Consider the following 20,222-nt stretch of genomic DNA (forward strand, 5'->3'; position numbering starts at 1 on the left):
ATGACCCCTTTTGTAATGCAAAGTAATTTGAAGATGAACATTTCTAATGAGCAGTCAATAAATAAACATTTATTAATCACCTACTATGTACCAGGCACTATGCTAAGTGTTGAGGATACAAAAAGAGTCAAAAGATAGTCCCTACCCTTAAGGAGCTCACAATTTAATGAAGACATTTATTTTCTTCTTTGTGAAATCTCTCTTCATTGACACTAAAATCAGGGTAGAAGAATACTGGTACAGAAATATAGACTTGGGTAGAGTATGGGAGAGGGCATAAATTCAGTATGGCACCTAGGAATCATAATGGCACTGATCTGAAGTCAGGAAGAGCTGGCCTCAGACACTTATTAGCTGTGTAACAGTAGGCAAATGCATTAATCTGTCTCAGCCTCAAGTTCACCATCTATAACATATGGATAATAACAGCACCTCCCTCACAATATTGTTGTGACAGTAAAATGAGGTATTTGTAAAGTGCTTTGCAAACCTTAAAGCCCTATATAAATGCTAGCTATTGTTATTATTAGTAGTAGTAGCCCTTTGCCCTGCCATAGATAACCTACTTGAAATTATTAGTTCACATTTATATAGCATTTTGCTAAGTACTTTTTCCACAATTGTTTGAAGTATATAGTATAAGTATATACTCCTGCTTTACAGATGAAGAAACTGAGGTCAGAGAGCAAGAGACTTGCCCACAGACCCAGAGGTGTCAGCCTCAAAACTTGGATCCAGGTCTTCTGATTCTAACTGTTTGCTTTTAAGAGAATAATGCCTATCAATTGGGGAATGGCTGAACAAGTTGTGGTACATGATTGTGATGGAATACTACTGTGCTATAAGAAATGATGAGCTCTGTCATCTTAGAAAAATATGGATAGATTTTCACAAAATAATTAAGAGTAAAATGAATAGAACCAAGAGAATATTGTGTATAGTAACAGCAATATTGTTTTAAGAAAAATTTCAAGCAAATAAGTTAAATTAACTATAAAGGCCATATTAAGAAAGATGCTATCTGTATCCAGAGAAAGAACTGATAAATAGATGTATATAATACTTTTACACACACACACACACACACACACACACACACACACATATATATATATGTATTGTATCCAATTATGGCCATGTCTAGGGTGAGGGGAGGTAAGAAAAAAGGGGGGAAAGAAATTTACGTGATAACTTTGCTGTATATTTGAAAGGAAAAGCAACTTGTCTATAAGTTTGCAGTTCCATGTGCAATCACCCTTTTAGTTATACTATGTTATGGAAATGTTTATTTTATTTCACAAATTAAAAATAAAATTAATTTAAAAAAAAATTAAAAGGAGAGTAATGACATTGATATTGATTAAAGTATTCATTTCATCCTAGAGTTAAGAGGACACTGATTTTTTTTATCTTTCCTTATGAGGATAGTTTCATATCGAGTCATCCATACTCAGCACACAAGAGTTTGGACAAACAATGACACATATTTATAGAATGGATGATGGGAGTTAGCAATGTTACACTTCACTATGGAACAGTTTCACTTTGTTTTGTTGACACTGGCTTCTGTGTCTGATAGTCTTTCATCATGAAATAACTGATCTCAACTTAATGTATGATGTGAACATTTATCACACATTTCCATGGGCCTCAGTTTTGTCATCTCTAAGAATGAGGATCTAGGACAAGATGGTCTGTAATATCCTTTCCAGCTCTAACATATTTTGCTTCTGATTTCTCAAATGTTAAGTGATGAATCTTTTAAATGGGATTATATGGTCTTTTTTCATTAGTTCTTATATGCAGTAAAATAATGTTGTAACCCAGGAAGTGGCTTTCGAACTGAGAAAGTTAACAGACCTCTCTCTTTCAGCAGAGTCTGAAGTTATTTACTGATACCTTTGATGTAATCCCTAACTACTTTTCTCCAAGATAATATGTCCAGCTCCTTCAAAATTTTTCACGGGATTGCAAATATCTACTTTTGTGGTTATTGCACCTCTATAGATCTTCTCTTTTAGATTCTCTGGCCATGGGATCATATCTAAATTTATTTTGAACTTCTAGAAACTTGCATTGGAGCTCTAATGATTGTAAGTCTAAGGTAAGAAACTAAAGGTGATGTGGAAATAAGATTTTTTTCAGCTCCCTTTCAAATAGAAGGTTAGGAGTTAAGAAGAGAATTGTATATGAAGTAATAAGATAGTTGAATAGATGGGATTAAAGAAAAGTGAATAAAACTTTAAATTAAAATGTTATATAAAAGAAGTGATGAGCTGAAACTATAAAGTGAGATACTATGAAAGAAAACTCACCTAACTCTTCCACATGACATTCCTTAGTCTTCTATTCTCCAAGCTAAACATACTTAATTCTTTAAACTAATGTATGCAAGAGGTGAAATGTGAATGTAACACCAAATTATAAGAATAATTTCAGGAAAAACTAAAGCCTTCTATTAGCCAAAGATTACAAAAATGCTGAATTTGACAGAACTTTATTAAATCTATGTTTAAAGCAATATAATCCAATCCAAAAAGAATTTATTAAGCTTCTATTATGCATAAGACATTGTGGTAAAATGCTAGGGAGGAAAAGAAAATACAAAACACTTCCTTGTTTCAAAGAGCTGACCTTCTACTGGAGAAGGGATGAAGGAGGATATAGTATGCATACAGAAAAGTGAATGTAAAATAATTTTTGAGGAAAAAACACAAAAAGTCAAGATGGTTAAGAAAAGAGACCTCACAAAAGTAATACATGAGTTGAGTTTGAAGGAAGCTAGAGATTTTAAGAGACATAGGTGAAGGAGTATATCCCAGGCATGGGGGATAGGCTGTGCAAAGTCATAGATAAAGGAAATGAAATATCAAGTTTGGAGAACAGTAAAAGATCAATTGTTTGGAAATATAGAGTACATGAAGGTTAGTGCTATGAAATAAGCTTAGCAATGTAGGCTATAGCCAGATCATGAAGAACTTTAAGTGTTAAGATGAGGAATTGCATTTTATCCTAAAGGCAATAGGGAAGCTTGTTGAATAGAAGAGTGACATGTTCAGATATATTTAAGAAAGATTATTTTGGTAAGTGTGCAGAATGGATTGGAGAAGGAACAGGTGCAGACTGTGGTTCAATTAGGAGGCTGCTACTTTAGTCAAACCAAGAGGTAATGAGGATCAGAACTAGAGTAGAAAAGGAAGAGGGTGGATTTGATATGTGTTATAGTAAAAGTAGATTCAAAAGATTTTCAGAATGATTGAATATGTGGAAAGAATAAATTGTAATACATTTTAAATTGGAGAAAATTTAAGCCAATAAAAGTGAAGAACTTAGAAAGGGAAAGGGGAAATATAGGAATGATCCTGAGGTTGTGAATCTGGTTGACTTGAAAGATAGTAATATCCTTACTAGAAGTAAGGGAAGTTTGGGAGAGGGATGACTTTGGGGGGAATGATAATACATTTAATTTTATTCTTATTGAGTCTGAGATGCCTTTGGAGTATCCAAATGTAAATATCCAATGGAATGTTTTTGACATTGAATTAACCTTCAGGAGAAAAATTACCTAGCCTATAGATATGAGTCATCTGAATAGAGTTGGTGATTCAAACTAAATTGAATGGATGAGGTCAACTTTAAAAGAAAACATGTAGAAAATAATGAAAAGAGTCTAGGAGAGTGCCAGATGTGAGGCGTAGGGAAGGATCCAGTAAAGGAAACTGAGAAAGAGTAGGCACGGAGGTAGGAGAGGATTTAGAAGAATACAATGTTGCGAAAACTTGGGGAAAAAAATGTTCAAAAGCAGATGTTCTGCTGTGTCCCTTGAGGGCAAGTGAAGGAACCTGCCTTTGCTTTTGCATCCCAGACATCTGTTCCACTGCACATGGTAGTTGTTCAATAAATTCTTGCTGATTGGTGATGATGACTAAAAAGAGGCCATCAACTTTAGAAAAAAAATTAAAATTTGTAACCTAGAAGAATAATCTTAGTGCATTGACAAGGTTGGTTAACCAAATTGCAAGGGATTGAGAAGTAATGGAGGAAAGCTAGAGAAAAGGCTTAAGGTGTCAACTGACAACATTTGAGGCAATGGTAGGGTTAAGAAAAGATGTTTTCTTAAGGTTTAGTGAGATCTGGTTATGTTCATAGTCATCAAGGAGGGAGAATTTGAAGATCTCAGAGACAGAAAAGAGAGAGACAAATACAGAGAGACATATTATATATATATATATATATATATATATATGTATATACACACACATATAATATATATGTATAATATACATGCACAGAGAGACACAGACAGGCAGATGGACAAAGACACAGACAAAGACAGACAAAGATATAAGGGACAAATTTCCTGAAACAATGGGAAGGGATTGGATCAAGAGTACAATTAGAAAGATTGACTTTGGGTGGAAAGAATGAAGGTAATGTTGAAGGGATTTAAGGTAAACAGTATGAGAGACCAAAAGAGTCGTTTAAATGACCTTGTTTCATATGCCATCACTGAGTTGTTTGTTAGTAATCTTTAAAATATCATGAAAAATATGAGCTCCAGAAGTTAGAAAAGATTATTATAATTTTCAAAAAAGGAAAAAAATGTATTCTGAAAACTAGATTGATAAGGCAAAATAGATTCCATTTAAAACCACATATTAGCTAATAAATGGTTTATATTCAGTTAGAAATTTTAAAAAAATCAAATCCAATTAAAAAAAAGAGCCAGCATGAATTCGTAAGTCATGTCAAATTACTCATTTTCTTTTTTTTTCTCTAAAATTACTCAATAGATCTGGCTTCAGTATAACATTTAACAGACTTTCTCATGATACTATTTTTGAAAACTTGGAAAACTTACCAATAATATAGCTAAATGTACTCTTAGAAGGTAGGATAAATATAAGCAAAGATTGCTGATAAAACTTTCAATGTCTTTCTGGAGAGTGGTCTCTCCTGGTATGCTGAAAACTAAATCTGTCATTTATTCATCATTTTCAGGAATTACTAAACCAACAATAACAAATTTATTTTTTTAATTTAATTTAATTTAATTTAATTTTTTAATATAAATTTATTTATTTTTAGTTTTCAACATTCACTTCCACAAGTTTTTGAGTTCCAAATTTTCACCCCATCTTACCCCTCCCCCCACCCCAAGATGGCATGCATTCTGAATATCCCTTCCCCCAGTCTGTCCTTTCTTCTATCTCTTCCCCCCCTTCTCTTATCCCCTTCCCCTTCTATTTTCCTGTAGGACAGGATAGACTTCTGTACTCCAATTCCTATATTCCTTATTTCCTAATAGCATGTGAAAATATTTTTTTGAACATATGTTTTTAAAACTTCAGGCTTCAGATTTTCTCTCTTCCTCCCTCCCCACCCACCCTCATTGAAAAGGCAAGCAACTCCATATGGGTTGTACATGTGCAGTTATGCAAATCACTTCCATAGTAGACATGTTGTGAAAAACTAACTCTATTTCCCTTAATCCTATCCTGCCCTCCATTTATTCTATTCTTTCTTTTGACCCTCTCCCTCCTCAGAAGTATTTCTTCTGATTACCCCTTTCCTCCTCTGCTCCTCTCTATCATTCCCCTGCTCTCTTGTCCCTCTCCCCCTATTTTCCTGTAGAGTAAGACAGATTTCCATGCCCAATTGAATGTGTATGTTATTCCCTCCTTAAGCCAAATCCCATGAGAATAAGATTCACTCATTCCCTCTTACCTTCCCCTGTTTCCCCTCCACTGTAAGAGCCTTTTTTTTTCTGTTTTTTTTATGAGATAATTTACCCCATTCTAACTCTCCCTTTCTTCTTCTCTGAGTATAATCCTCCCTCATCCCTTAATTTTATTCTCCAGATATGACCCCTTAATCTTCAACTCACCCTGTGCCCTCTATCTATCTATCTATCTATCTATCTATCTATCTATCTATCTATCTATATACATATATACATTTTTTTTCCTCCAACTACCCTAATACTGAGAAAGGTCTCATCAGTTATAAATATCATCTTTCCATGAAGGAATGTAAACAGTTCAATCTTAATAAGTCTCTTATGATTTCTCTTTCCTGTTTACCTCTTCATGTCCCACTGTATTTGAAAGTGAAATTTTCTATTCAGCTCTGGTCTTTTCATCAAGAATACTTGAATGTCCTCTATTTCACTGAATTACCATTTTTTCCCCTGAAGGATTATACTCAGTTTTGCTGGGTAGGTGATTCTTGGTTGTAATCCTATCTCCTTTGCCCTCTGGAATATTATATTCCATGCCCTGAGGTCCTTTAATGTAGAAGCTGCTAAATCTTGTGTTATCCTGATTGTGTTTCCACAGTACTTGAATTGTTTCTTTCTGGCAGCTTGTAATATTTTCTCCTTGACCTGGGAACTCTGGAATTTGGCTATAATATTCCTAGGAGTTTTCCTTTGGGGATCTCTTTCAGGAGGAGATCTGTGGATTCTTTCAATTTCTATTTTGCCTTCTGGTTCTAAATATCAGGGCAGTTTTCCTTGATAATTTCTTGAAAGATGATGTCTAGGCTCTTTTTTTGATCATGGCTTTCAGATAGTCCAATAATTTTTAAATTCTCTCTCCTGGATCTATTTTCCAGGTCAGTTGTTTTTCCAATGAGATATTTCACATTGTTTTCTAATTTTTCATTCTTTTGGATTTGTTTTACAGTGTCTTGATTTCTCATAAAGTCACTAGCTTCCAATTGCTCTATTCTAATTTTTAAGGAAGTATTTTCTTCAGTAATCTTTTGGACTTCCTTTTCCATTTGGCCAATTTTGCTTTTTAGGGCATTCTCTTTGGCTTTTTGGACCTCTTTTGCCATTTGGGTTAGGCTATTTTTTAAGGTGTTATTTTCTTCAGTATTTTTTTGGGTCTCCTTTAGCAAGCTGTTGACTTGTTTTTCATGATTTTCTTGCATCACTCTCATTTCTCTTCCCAGTTTTTCCTCTACTTCCCTTACTTGCTTCTCAAAATCCCTTTTGAGCTCTTCCAAGGCCTGGGACTGATTCATATTTTTTTGGAGGCTTTGGATGTGGGAGCTTTGACTTTGTTGTCTTCTTATGGTTGTATACTTTGATCTTCTTTGTCACCAAAGTAAGATAATATAGTCTGAATCTTTTTGTGCTGCTTGCTCATAATCCCAGCCAATTACTTGAGTTTTAAACTCTTTGTTAAGGTAAGAGTCTCCTTCCAATGTGGAGAATGTACTGTCCCAAGCTTCAGGGGGTTTTATAGCTGTTTTCAGAGATACTTGTAGGGCCCTGTAAATTTTCAGTTCTTCCTAGGTGGTATGATAAGGGGCGAGGTGTTTATTCCTTTCCTGGCCTGTGACCAGAAGTATTCCTTTCTGTCCTGTAACTGTGAGGAAGTGTTCCTCTCCACAGCCACTACAAGCTCCACCAAGCTAGCATTCCTCCTCACTCCAGCAGTGCCGCCCAGAACTGTGACCCAGATCCAAACACGGGCAAAGCAAGAGATTCCTGCCCCAGAACTGGCAAAGAGATCCCTGCAATCCGTGTCTGATCAGCCACTGGATTCCCCCTCAGTCTGTGGGCCGGAAGCTCAGGAAGCAGCTCGCCCCCCCCAGGGCCACTCTCTTGGGGAATGGAGCTGAGACCCTGCCTTCCTCTCTCAGCACTGACAGAAACAGACTTTTCCCACTGGCCTTCTCAGTTGTCTTTAGCATTGGTGGATTGAGGAGTCTGGAAACCTCCATAGCTCCTGCGATTCAGTCCTCTGAGGCCTGCTCCAGGTTTGCTGTGGCCTGCGCGCCCGTGCTGCATTATGCTCCCAGCTCGGTGCGATACACCTTTCTGATCAATCATCCAGATTGTCTTGGGCTGGAAATTTGTTTCACTCTTTCTTTCTATGGATTCTGCTGCTTCAGAATTTGTTTACAGCCATTTTTATGAGTATTTGGAGGGGTTTGGGGGAGAGCTCAAGAAAGTCACTGCTTTCACTCCACCATCTTGGCTCTGCCCCCCCAGAAATAACAAATTTAACAGGAGAAATGCAAATTCATGAATTTTATTTCAAAGATTCAGTTATAAAAGGATTGTAGAGAACTAGTTTCATAGTTATTTACACATGGAAAAGATGTAGGGATTTTAGCTAATCTGAACATTTTCTTGGAAAAATCTAGTGGGTAGAAAGTTCTTCCTTATAAGTTAATTAATCTCTCTTTCTTCATCTCTCTTGTCTTTCTGACTCTGTTTTTCTGTCTTCCTCTCTGTCTCTCTCTCTGTCTGTCTGTCTGTCTGTCTCTCTCTCTCTCTCTCTCTCTCTCTTTCTCTCTCATTTCTACACATTGATTCTGGCAGATGTTGACTTTACAAGCATCAGGCATACTTCATTTTATTGCACTTTGCTTTATTGTACTTCACAGATATTGCAATTTTTTTTAAATAAATTAAAGGTTTGTGACAACTCTACATTGAGCAAGTCAATCAGTGCCTTTTTTAACAGCATGTGCTCCCATTGTCTCTATGCCACATTTTGGTAATTCTTCCGATATTTCAAATTTTTTCATTATTATTGGACCATGGTGATCTGTGATCACTGACCTTTGATGTTAGTATTGTAAGTGTATTGGAGCACTACAAACCATGCTTATATTAAGGCAAACTTAATTAATGAATGTTGTATTATGTTCTGACTGCTCCACTGACCAGTTCATCTCTGTCCTTCTCCTTGGCCTCCCTATTCCCTGAGACAAAAATGTTAAAATCGGGCCAATTAATAGCCTTATAATGACTTCTAAGTGTTCAAGTGAAAGGAAGAGTCAATCAATGTGACAAACTTCATTTTTGTCTTATTTTGAGAAATTGCCACAGCCACCCCAACCTTCAGCAACCACCACCCTGAGTAACCCTGAGGTGCAGATGGTGGTTAGCATTTTTTTATCAAAAAAACTATTTTTACATCTTTTTAAACATAATACCATTGCACACATAATAAACTACAGAATACTGTAAATGTAACTTTTATATTGCCCTAGGAAACCAAAAAATTCATGTGACTCAGTTATTGCAATATTTGCTTCATTGTGATTGTCTGGAACCAAGCCTGTAATATCTCCAAAATGTACCTGTATTTATTCAATTTACTAATTAGATCTTTTTTTTTTTTTTACTTTGGATAGTTAATGAGGGCCACAAGTGACAGAATTGTCAGTAATGATTATTATGAGTGCATTTTAAAAATTCACAAATAAATCCAATAAATTGAAATGGAATAGCAGAAAACAAGTGTAGAAATGATACAAAAGGAAAATGATGAGCATTTTCAAGAATACATAAGACAGCAAGAGAGTATTGGACAACTTACTATAAATATAACATAAAACATTTCTTTTTTTCTTATTTACTGGATCTTAAATTGTTTATTCATGGAATTCTTTGCTTCTTCAATCCTACTGGCAAGCTTCACAGCATTGTCATTTATTGATGGCTTTATCACTCTTTCACATTCCAAAATAGTATTTCCTAATCCAAAGTATTCTGAGGACTGGTAAAATATGTGAATTTTCTGTGTTCTACCACTTTACCAACTGCAACCTCAGTGCAATAACTCTCTGATTTCAGTGGGAAGGGATCAGAATCCATTAAGAATAACACAACCAGAGATGGAAGGAACAGGCCACAGGTGAAAGAAAGGAAGAATCCATTTGGTAAAGAAGGAAGTTTGGTAGTAAAAGTTTTGAGGACCAGTAAAATTTGCCATGGACGAAGGGTTGGGAAAATCTGCATTAGAATATGACTCAGGTAGAAAGTCATTTTACTGGCCAGTATAATAGAGTAAATTGCATTCCTGTGCTTGGTAGTATATCTTCATAATTCAACTAAAAGGCATGCCAAAATATGTAACAATTTTGATACCATTAATAGCAGCATGGGGTATTGAAAAGAGGCCTGAATCTTTTGGAGCTGAACCCAGCAAAGAGTGACTTTTGTCATCATTTTTTTTGAAGAATTTGCCAAAAACCAACTTCACAATCATGTCTGGAGACTTTATTATCTCCTAGTTAATAAAAATATTAACTAACATTAATACAGTACTTTAAGGTTTATGGTTATAGACTTAGGATTAGAGAAGAAAAGTTGGAAGGACCTTTTTTGTGCTTAATAGTGTTTTTTTTTCTGATGACACATAAAGATAATTTTCAACATTCATTTTTGTAAAATTTTGAGTTCCAAATTTTTCTCTCTCACCCCTCCTCTAGAGAGCAAGCAATCTTATATAGGTTATAGATGTGCAGTCATGTTAAACGTATTTCCACATTAGTCATTGTTGTGAAAGAAGAATCAGAACAAAAGGAAAAAGGGAAAAAACAAAAATTGAAAAGAATATGCTTCAGTCTGCAGTCAAGCTCCATAGTTCTTTCTCTGGATGTGGATAGCATTTTCCACCATGATTCTTTTGGAATTGTCTTAGGTAATTTTATTGCTGAGAAGAACTAAGTCTATCATAGTTGATTATTGCACAATGTTGCTGTTACTGTGTACAATTTTCACCTGGTTCTGCTCATTTCACTCAGTATCATTTCATGTAAGTCCAGGTTTTTTTTTCTTCTGAAATCCATGTGCTTTTTTTTTGTTATAGAACACTAGTATTCCATTATATTCATATATCATAACTTGTTCAACCATTCCCCAACTGATGGGCATCCCCACACTTTCGAATTATTTGCCACCACAAAAAGAGCCACTATGAATATCTTTGCACATGTGGGTCCTTTTCCCATTTTTATGATCTCTTTGGAATACAGACCTAGGAGTAGTAATCCTGGATGAAAGGGTCTACACATTTTTATAGTCCTTCAGGCATAGCTCCAAATTGCTCTCCAGAGTAGTTGGATCAGTTCGCAACTCCACCAACAATGTGTTAGTGTTCCAATTTTCCCACATCTTCTCCAATATTCATTATTTTCCTTTTCTATCATATTAGCCAATGTGATAGGTGTGAGGTGTTACTTCAGAGTTGTCTTAATATGCATTTCTCTAATCAATAGTGATTTAAAGCATTTTTTCATATTACTACAGATACTACTTCCTCAGAATATTGCCTGTTCATATCCTGTGACTATCAACTGGGGAATGACTTGTACTCTTATAAATTTGACTCAGTTCTCTATACATTTTAGAAATGAGGCCTCTATCAGAAACACTGGCTGTAAAAATTGTTTCCCAGTTTTCTGCTTTCCTGCTAATTTTGGTTGCATTGATTTTGTTTGTGGAAAACCTTTTTAATTTAATGTAATCAAAATTATTCATTTTGCATTTCATGATGTTCTCTTATCTCTTGGTTAGTCATAAATTCTTCTCTTTTCCATAGATCTGACAGGAAAACTATTCCTAGCTCTCTTAATTTGCTTCTGGTATCACCCTTTATGTCTAAATTATGTATCCATTTCAAACTTATCTTGCTGTATGGTTTGAAATGTTGACCTATACCTAGTTTCTGTCATACTATTTTCCAATTTTCCCAGCAGTTTTTGTCAAATAGTAAGTTCTTATCCCAGAATCTGGAGTCTTTGGGTTTATCAAACAGATTACTATATTTATCTACTAGTGTGTCTTGTGTACCTAACATATTCTACTGATCCACCACACTATCTGTTAGCCAGTACAAATAGTTTTGATGATTGCCATTTTATAATGTAGTTTGGTATCTAGGAGGGCTAGGCCACCTTCCTTTGCATTTTTTTCTTAGATTCCCTTGATATTTTGACCTTTTGTTCTTCTAGGTGAATTTTGTTATTATTTTTTTCTAGCTCTATAAAATGTTTCTGGTAGCTTGAATGGTATGGCACTGAATAAGTAAATTAATTTAGGCAGAATTGTCATTTTTATTATATTGACTCAGCCCACCTATGAACAATTGGTATTTTTCAAGCGCTTTAGTTCAGACTTTATTTCTGTGAAGTGTTTTGTAATTTTGTTCATATAATTCCTGGGTTTGTTTTGGCAGGCAGACTCCCAGATATTTTATATTATCTACAGTTATTTTAAATGGAATTTCTCTCTCTATCTCTTACTACTGGATTTTGTTGGTAATATGTAAGAGTACTGGTGATTTATGCAGGTTTATTTTGTATTCTGCAACTTTGCTAAAGTTGTTAAAAATTTCAAGTAGTTTTTTAATTGATTCTCTAGGATTTCCTAAGTATAAAATCATAAGAGTGATAGTTTTGTTTCCTCATTGCCTATTCTAATTCCTTTAATTTCTTTTTCTTCTCTTATTAATATAGTTATACAATATTAAACAATAGAGGTGATAAGGGCTTCCCCCCAATTGTACTGGGAAGGCTTCTAGTGTATCCCTGTTAGAGATAATCATTACTGATGGTTTGAGATAGGTACTCTTTATCATTTTAAGGTAAGTTCCATTTGTTCCTATGCTCTCTAGTGTTTTTAATAGGAATGAGTGCTATATTTTGTCAAAGGTTTTTTCTGCATCTATTGAGATAATCATATGATTTCTCTTAATTTTGTTATTGATATGGTCACTTATGCTGATAGTTACTCTAATATTGAACCAGTCCTATAAATCCCTCCTGGTCATAGTGTATTACCCTGGGGATAAATTTCTGTAATGCCTTTGCTAATATTTTATTTAATTTTTGCATCAATATTCATTATGGAAATTGGTCCATAATTTTCTTTCTCTATTTTGGCTCTTCCTTGTTTAGGTATCAGCACCATATTTGTGTCAAAAAAAAGGATTTGGTAGGACTCCACCTATTTTTCCAAACACTTTGTATAAACTACAATTGGAATTAATTTTTCTTTAAATGATTGGTAGAAGGCGCAGCTAGATGGTGAAGTTGATAGAATTCTGGCCTTGGGGTCAGGAGGACCTGAGTTCAAATCCTACCTCAGACACTTGACACTTACTAGCAGTGTGACCCTGGGCAAGTCACTTAATCCTGATAGCCTCACCAAAAAGGAAAAAAAATAAAAAACAAAAAAAAAGTTTGGTAGAATTTACTTTAAATCTATCTGGCCCTAGAGATTTTTTCTTAGGGAGTTCATTGATGGTTTGTTCAATTTATTTTTTATAAAATGGGGGTTTTTTTGGAATTTTATTTCCTTTTCTGTTAATCTGGGCAGTTTAAATTTTTCTAAATATTCATCCATTTCACTTAGATTGTCAGATTTATTGGCACACAGTTGGGCAAAATAGCTCCTAATTATTGCCTTACTTTCCTCTTCATTGGTGGCAAATTCACCCTTTTCGTTTTTGATGCTGGTGATTTGGTTTTCCTCTTTCTTTTTTTAAATCAAATTCACCAAAGTTTATCTATTTGTTTGTTTTTTTTCATTTTTAGTTTTATTCATTAGTTCAATAGTTTTCTTACTTACAATTTTATTAATCTCTCTTTTGATTTTCATATTTCTAATTTGGTATTTAATTGGATATTTTTAATTTATTCTTTTTCTAGCTTTTTTAGCTGCATGCTCAATTCATTGATCCCCTCTTTTTCTAGTTTATTCATGTAAACATTTAAAGATATAAAATATCCCCTGCATCCCAAAAGCTTTGGTATGTTGTCTCATTATTGTTATTCTCTTGGACGAAGTTATTGATTGTTTCTATGATTTGTTGTTTGGTTCACTCATTCTTTAGGATTAGATTATCTAATTTCCATTTAATTTTTAGTCTATCTTTCCATGGTCCTTTATTACATGTAATTTTTATTGCATCATGATCTGAAAAGGATGCACATAATATTTCTGCCTTTCTGCATTGGACTGTGAGGTTTTTATGCCCTAGTACATGTTCAAATTTTGTGTAGGTGTCATGTACCACTGAGTAAAAGGTATATTACTTTCCATCCCCATTTAATTTTTTCCAGAGGTCTATCATATCTGAATTTTCTAAAATTCTATTCACCTCCTTAAACTTCTTTCTTGTTTATTTTGTGGTTAGATTTATCTAGTTCTGAGAGGGGGAGGTTGAGATCCCCCCATTAGTATAGTTTTGCTGTCTATTTCTTCTTGTAACTCACTTAACTTCTCCTCTAAGAATTTGGATTCTAGACCACTTGGTGCATATATAGACTTCACGGTCTATGCTATCTTTTAGCAAGATGTAGTTTCCTTCCTTATCTCTTTTAATTAGATCTATTTTTGCTTTTGCTTTATCTGAGATCAGGATTGCCACCCCTGCTTTACATATATATATATATATATATATAATTTCAGCTGAAGCATAATATATTCTGTTCCAGCTTTTAACCTTTACTCTTTGTGTATTTCTCTGTTTCAAATGTGTTTCTTGTAAAGAATATATTGGAGGATTCTGGTTTTTAATCCATTCTGCTATCCATTTCCATTTTATGGGAGAGTTCATCTCATTCATATTCACAGTTATCATTACTGTGTATTTCCTTCCATCCTATTTTCCCTTATTTATACTTTTCTCTCTCCTTTCACCCTGTCCCTCTTCACCAGTGTTTTCCTTCTGACCACCAGCTCCCTCAATCTGCCCTCCCTTCTATCAGCCCCCCTCCTTTTCTTTCCCCTTTCCCTCCTGTTTTTGCCATCCATTCTGCCCTTCCTTCTGTAAGCACCCCCTTCTCTTTTCTTTCCCATTTCCCCACCTATTTCTCCATAGGATAAGATAAATTTCTATGCCTGTCTGAGTGTATATGTAAATCCCTCTTTGAGCCAAATTCAGTGAGAATAGTGTTCAAACAATGCTCAGCCCTTCCTTTCATTCTCTCTACTGTAACAGGTCTTTTGCACCTCTTCATGTGATGTAATTTACCCTATTCTGCCTCCCCCTTTCCTCTTCTCCCAGTACAATCTTTTTTTTCCCCTTAATGATTTTTTATTTCATCACATCAAAGTCAACTTATACCCACAACCTCTATTTATGTACATGTCTTCTAATTGCCTAATAGAGATATAAGCTCTCAAGTATCATCTTTCTGTGCAGGATATAAACAGTTTAATCTTATTAAATATTTTTGTATTATTTCCTGTTTACCTTTTTAGGCTTTTCTTGAGTCTTGCATTTGAAGGTAAAATTTTCAACTGTGGTTTTTTCATCAGGAAAGTTTGAAAGTCCTTTATTTCATTGAATGTTTATCTTTTCCCCTGAAAGATTATGTTTTATTTTGTTAGGTAGTTGATTCTTTGTTGTAATCTTAGCTCCTCTGCCTTGTGGAATATCATATTCCAAACCCTCTGATACTTTAATGTTGAAGCTGCTAAGACATGAATAATCCTGACTGTGGCTTCTTGATATTCAAATTATTTCTTTCTGGCTGCTTGTGGTATTTTCTCCTTGAACTGACAATTCTGGAATTTGACTACAATATTCCTTGGGGTTTTCATTTTGGGATCTCTTTCAGGAGATGATTTGTGGATTTTTTCAATGACTATTTTATTCTCTGGTTCTATGACATTGTGGCAGTTTTCCTTGAGAATTTCTTGAAAGATACTGTCCAGGTTCTTTTTTGATCATGGCCTTTAGGTAGTCCAATAATTCTTAAATTATCTTTCCTGTATCTATTCTCCAGTGGCTGTTTTTCCAATGAAAAACATTTTATATTTTCTTTTATTTTTTTCATTCTTTGGATTTTGTTTGACTGATTCTTGATGTTTCATAGAGTCTTTAGCTACCACTTGCCAATTCTAATTTTTAAGGAATTATTTTCTTCAGTTAGCTTTTGTACCTCCTTTTCCATTTGGCCAATTCTACTTTTAAAGGAGTTGATTTCTTCAGTCAATTTTTGTACTTCCTTTCCTAAGCTATTTACTCTTTTTCCATAATTCTCCTGCATAATTCTCATTTCTTTTCCCAATTTTTCTTCTACCTCTCACTTGATTTCTATAATCCTTTTTGAGCTCTTCCAAAAGGACTTTTTGGGCTTGAGACCAGTTCATATTCCTCTTTGAGACTTCACATATAGGCATTTTGACATTGTTGTCCTCTTTTGAGTTTGTGCTTTGACCTTCCCTATCACCATTCTAGCTTTCAATTGTCAGGGCTCTTTTTTGATTTTTTGCTCATTTTAAAATTTTGAGTTCTGCTGCTTCTACACTTTGGGCAGTGTCCCAAGCTTTTTGTGCTGGGGTTCAGGGGCCTGATGCTGGTTTTCTGTGCCAAGGCCTTAGGTGCTTGCATCTTCCCCACTCTTCTAGAGTGGTCTAACCTAGTCTAGCATTTTGTGCTAGGGTTCTGGGACTGGCAATTTGCCTTCTAGTCTGGGGCTGGAGGCCTCACAGCTGGCCTGCTGTGCCTCTAGCCTGCTGAGCCAAGATTGAGGGTTCTGATCTGTGCTGTGTTTAAGAAACTTCCTCTAGCTTGCCCATATGCCATTTGCTCTAGACCACACTCCCCTTTTCCTCAATTGAGACCAACCTTTCCTGAGTCCTGCTATCTTATCTAAAGCAGGAAAATTGTTTCACTCCATATTTTTGTGGGTTCAATTGCTCCAGAATCCATCTAAAGGCTTGATTTAACGTTGGCTTCAAGGGAAACTGGAGAGAGCTCAGGCAACTCTGCCATGTTGGCTCTACCTGGAAGGATCTTAAAGGGGCATTCTTGAAGTGATTTGCCCAAGTCACAGAATTAGTAAATGACAGTGCAAAATCTTGAATCTAATTGTGCATTCCACCCTGTCATGCTTGCTACCAATAATTTATCTAAAGAAAATTTTTGGATCGGAACTCAAATTTCATTGATATATAGATCTTCCAATGAGTAAATTCATTTTGCAATGTAGATTGGAAACATTCATGCCACTTAAAGCCTTAGAGGGTATACTTGGGTCGCTGTAAGATTAAATAATTTCCCCAGCATGGCAGAGTGGCCTTGCAGTCAGGAAGACTAGGTTCGAATCCTTTCTCTAATACCTCTTATAGTGACAATTACTAATCCATGCATACATTATGTTTGTGAGAGGCAATGTGGTGTAGTGGATAAAAGGTTAGATATAGGGTCAGAAAAACTGGAGTTCAATGCCTGCTTCTGACACATGTGTGCCATATAATAATAGATATCATTTAACATCTCATCTCCTTGGGAAATTATAGGTGAGATGTAGATTTTCAATGGTGTAAAGAGTCTTCAAAACAGGATTTGTCACCATGATTTCCCTACTCTGAGAGATATCTGCACACTGCTGAAGTCAGCAGTCAAGACAATGAGCAAAACAAAACAAAAATCTACTTTCATCACTATCACATTTAAGTAGCCTCGAAATTTTTCCACTTCTAATGGTATAAAATCTTTAGATCTACTTCTTTTGTTTCATTCCTATAGTCACATAATTTAAAAATTACCAGTTTTGAAAGGTATTACAGACCTGACCTAGTCAAAACCTAACCTGAATAATCATCCCCTCTACCACATACCTAATAAGTGGCCATGTAACCTTAGTTTGATCATCTCTAGTCAGGTAAAACACACTGCTGCCTGATATGACCCATCAAACTTTTGGAAAGCTTTGGTTGTCATAAAGTATTTTTTTTTTTACTTTCCATGAAGCTTACATTTCTTTCTTCTTAGTTTCCACTGATTGCTCCTATTGATGCTAAAGTCAGGCCTAAGCCTTCTCTTCCCTCTTCCATGTAAAAGCTTTCAAATTGTCCAGAGTAAATGTTATGGCAAGACTCTCCCCCAACACACCCACACACGTGCACAACCACCCACCCACCCACACACACACACACACCCCTCATGAATTTTCTTTCCTCTAAATTCTTTAGAAGGTATCATCAGTGAATGTTCATGTGGAATTAATTTAAATTAAGTGGCAGGTTTCAAGGCCCTTTACAATTTTGGTTGCACTCCACTGTACACTTTCACAAATATCAATGTCCTTTCTAAAGTGTAGTACCTGGAACTTAAAAAAATACTACAGATCATATTCTGACTAGGGAATAGCAAGTCAGGTCTGTTACCTCTCTAGTTTTGGAAGGGAACAGACATTTATCAGGTACCATGCTAAGTGTTTTACAAATATTATTTCATTTGATGCTCACAAGAACCCTAGGAGGTTGCTGCTATGATTATCCCCATTTTATAGATGAGGATACTGAGGCAGACAGAGGTTAAGTGACTTGCCCAGGTTCACACAGATAATAAATATCTGAAGCCAGATTTGAACTCAGATTTTTCTAAATGTAACCTGTAATCTGCTATATACTACCCCAGATGGCTAATTCCTTTCTTACTACAACTTAAAATTTCATTAGTTTTCTTGGCTGCCATATTATGTTATTGACACCTGTTGATCTTGCAGTACAGTAAAAATTTATATAGTTCCATGAGTATTTCTAGTACATACATACATTCTTGTAACACTTTTAGTTTTCTTCTTCTCACCATCATCCTCTTTCTAGACAATTTAAAAATGTCTGTCAGCAATAGTCAGAGTCACAGGGCTTTTAGACCTTAGCACAACTTAGGTTATGTGAACAGTTTTTTTCTTAGTAATCAGGACAAAGGATAAAATGGAGAGTTGAAATCCATAGGTAATTCAAGATTTTATCTCAGCTGATATTACTCATCTTCTTTTCTTACTAAATCTTCTGTCCAAACCACTGCAGCACAGCAAAATAGATTGATTTTAATATTTTCTGCTACTCACCCTTTGAAGGGGGTGCTAATAAATAGCAAAAAGTGAACAGCAGGAGGGAGGATGGAGGAGCCTGAGGATAACATATAAATTATATAATTAAGGCTTGGGAGAGCAAGATATAATTGTATTTCTCCCCCTCTTGAAGTTGATGTGTGCATTATTAGTGCCTTAATCTATACTTTCATGATTTGTATACATATAAACTGCCATGAGATGCAGTATTCAAAATATTAAAATGCATAGATTAAGCATGAATCCCAGTTGAGTCTACAGTCATAATAACTTCCAGATTCTGTAAAAGAATGAAAGAATGATGTATGGTCTTCATAATTATACATACACACACACACACACATATAATTTTAAAATGACTGTGTTGCTAATGAGATTCTTTTAGGCTTCAAAAGATAAACGATTAATGATTCTTTGCTGTTGCATGTTCTGTGCCTTAAAATCCATCTTAGCATTTTTACCAAGAACAGAGATGGAGTTATATTTTTCTGTTTTTAAAAGGAGTATTAAGAAATAGTTTAAGTTCATAAGTTCATATTACTTGAGGCTAGAACACCCAGTAGAACATAACACATTGTCAGACTCAGTTGATGTGTTGGTGAGTGTTATTGAATTGCTTTTTGCCCCCGTCCTCTTTCATTTTAAACCTTTTGCTGGATAGGAGAGAAGAGGAAAGAGAGAGAGAAAAAAAAAACATAGTCTTCAATTTTGGGGTCTATTTTTCTTTTCTGCCCACTAAACTATGTTACCTTCTGAAAATGAACAATATTTAGTCACAGGTAATATTGTATGAAAGATCCTTGAGGCAAGAGTCATATGTTTATATGCATGCTGTGCACATATGCTCATATGTATATGTGTATGTGTTTCATCTCTCATGGTTAAAATTATATTACAATCATAATTTATTAGTGGAAATTTATTTTGATGACATTTTTATATTTATTTTTTGTGCAAGCCTATGTCCCTATTACCTTGTGGTCTTACCATTCTGTTCTGATACTAACACAGATAGGCTAAACATAGGTACTGGAGTGATACAAATCTTCTCCTGGAGCTAGTTGTTTTGAATATAATTTTTCATGAAGGATAGAGGAAAGATATTGGAGAACGAAACCCACAAATGAGTCTTGATAATAACATTTAATTAATACATTGCATTTAATACAAACATCATTTTTTCCTGTCTTGTCATGGCCTTTACCTTTCCATAGCTATGAGTACAAATGTTCATCCAGCTGGTGTCTATTGTTATTGTTGCTGTTCCTTTCTATATTATACCCTTCTGCTTATTTGCAGTCTGTCAGAAATCTATGCCTTTCTCTGTCTCTGTCTCTGTCTCTGTCTCTGTCTCTCTGTCTCTCTTTCTCTCTCATTTTCTGTCTCTCTCCCCTGCTCTCTCCCTTCCTCTTTTTTTCCTCCCTTCTTCTCTCCTTTCTTCTCTCTTTTTCTTCCTTGCTCTCTCTCTCTGAATCTCTCTTTTTCTTTCTCTGTCAATCTCTCTGTATCTCTCATTAGAAGTACATTGCTTCAGTGTCCCCAGAAGCACGATACCAGAGATTACAGATGTTTTCTAACTCATTAGTATTTAGTGA

General features: G+C 35.1%; 1 protein-coding gene across 6 annotated transcripts in view; it reads left to right on the forward strand.

The window, feature by feature from the left end:
* GRIA4 (glutamate ionotropic receptor AMPA type subunit 4) overlaps positions 1-20,222 on the forward strand; it is a 465,778-nt gene that overhangs the window by 30,526 nt on the left and 415,030 nt on the right. The window lies entirely within an intron of this gene.

This window comes from Phascolarctos cinereus, unplaced genomic scaffold (genome assembly GCF_003287225.1).
Source record: "Phascolarctos cinereus isolate Bilbo 61053 unplaced genomic scaffold, phaCin_HiC Scaffold_726;HRSCAF=1367, whole genome shotgun sequence".
Classification (NCBI taxonomy): Eukaryota; Metazoa; Chordata; class Mammalia; order Diprotodontia; family Phascolarctidae; genus Phascolarctos; species Phascolarctos cinereus.